Source organism: Wasmannia auropunctata, unplaced genomic scaffold (assembly GCF_000956235.1).
Source record: "Wasmannia auropunctata unplaced genomic scaffold, wasmannia.A_1.0 LD335984.1, whole genome shotgun sequence".
NCBI lineage: Eukaryota > Metazoa > Arthropoda > Insecta > Hymenoptera > Formicidae > Wasmannia > Wasmannia auropunctata.
Genome location: NW_012026906.1, coordinates 3660 through 5620, shown reverse-complemented (window position 1 = coordinate 5620; position 1961 = coordinate 3660).

Here is a 1961-nt window from a genome sequence, read left to right as displayed (position 1 = left end):
TTCCTCATGAAAAATGTAGTATTCTAAATATAAAAATATGAATTATATTATTTATGTTTTTTACTAAATTAAGTTTAATGTGAGATCTGTTTAGAATCACCAATTACCATTGAATAAGTAATTACAACTCTGTCTAAAATCATAAATTATTAAAATATATATATTTCTTGATATACGAATTACTATATCTTTATTTTTTCTTATGTTATTATACATATATATATATGTGTGTGTAATATTATTTATAATATTATTATTTATTAACAGTTTTTTGTAAAAATATCATATAAATGTCTTTAGCACCTCTAGGCCATTGTTTTTTCTTAACTTGCGCATCATCAGTCTCAATCCAAACAGTAGATGTTCCTTCTCTACACATACTTGTATAATGAGCCTTCTCAATAGATAGCCCTTTATAAAATACAGCATTCATTACTCTATATGTATGTCCAGCTGCCAATATTTTGCTTGTTGGAACAGCACATAAATTACCATTGTGTGGTACTTTCACTGACTTATTTTCTAATAAAAATAATACTAATTGGATAACAAGTATCTCTCTTGTCAATGTTAATTCATTCTTTACTAATATATTGCCTCCACAGTATTCACATTTATTACATGACTTACACCAACGTGAAAATTTTAAACTTAATAAATCATTAAGATTGTAACTTTTCTTCGTGAAATTATCAATAGAAATTGAAACTAGAACATTATTATTAGTAGCAATTTTTGTATCGCCACATAACTTACATCGACTGGTAGTAATTATTTGATGCTCTATAAGATTTCCTATATCATGTTTTGCGCACAGAGCTACAAAAAATTCAGATGCATTTCGTTCAATATTAATAGAAAAATACTCTCCTAAATATTGTCGTACTGCATATGTATTCAAATTGGGCATTCCATTTTCATACCGTTGCGCTAACGTATTTAAAATATTTATTTTATCACAAGAAAACAAGTGTTTCCTGATAATATCTAAATTTAACAAACATTGTAATACTGCATTTGCATATGATGAAACTTTATCTTCATTTTGAAAACCGCGTATAACCCAAGCAGATTTTTGTCGAACCTTTTTATCTGCTTCCTGAACAGAAATAATTTCCTTAGATAATATCCACGGAACATCTTTTACCTTACGATAACGACTTTTTGAAATAGTAATCATTTCTGCTTCTGGATTACGTATCCGTTTTAAACGGTTATATTCGATAATAGCTTCTTCACTGCTTATTACAGATGAAGGATTAAAATTAATCAAATATAGTCCATCCAAAGACGTTATCCGAGATAATGCAACATAAACCTGACCGTAATTAAATACAGAATTACCTATATCCATAATACAGTTATGCAAACTTAATCCTTGACTTTTATGAATGGTAATGCCGTAACTCAAGGATAACGGAAATTGTTTTCTCTTAACATATGCTCTATCCATAACTTGAAACTTAACACTTACTCTTTCAATAGAATATTCCTTATTAGACGGTAAAAGAAGTTTTATCTTTTCTATGTAATCAGTAACTGTGTCCTGCACAACTGAAATAACTGTAGCAATTGTTCCATTTACAAGGCCCAAACTTGTATTAATATTACGTCTTATCATAACTTTTGCTCCAATTTTAATTGTAATTTTATTTGAAAGACCTGCTGTTCTAGTATCATCATCATTATTTGTCAATATCTTTGCTACTTTTTTTTTTATATATGGAACGCAATCAATCGTATCTTCTGCATTCAGTAATATTTCTTTTGATGCAATACGACTTAACATTGCATTATTAAGAACATCACACATATGACAAGTAGGCAGTAAACAAACGGTATCAGATGGCAAATTACTGATAAAATCACACAATTCGTTTAATCTAGTTTCAAAAGACTCACCTTTAAAAGATATTTTTCTTTTTTCGAGAATTTTACAATCCGATTTTGTTAATAAACCA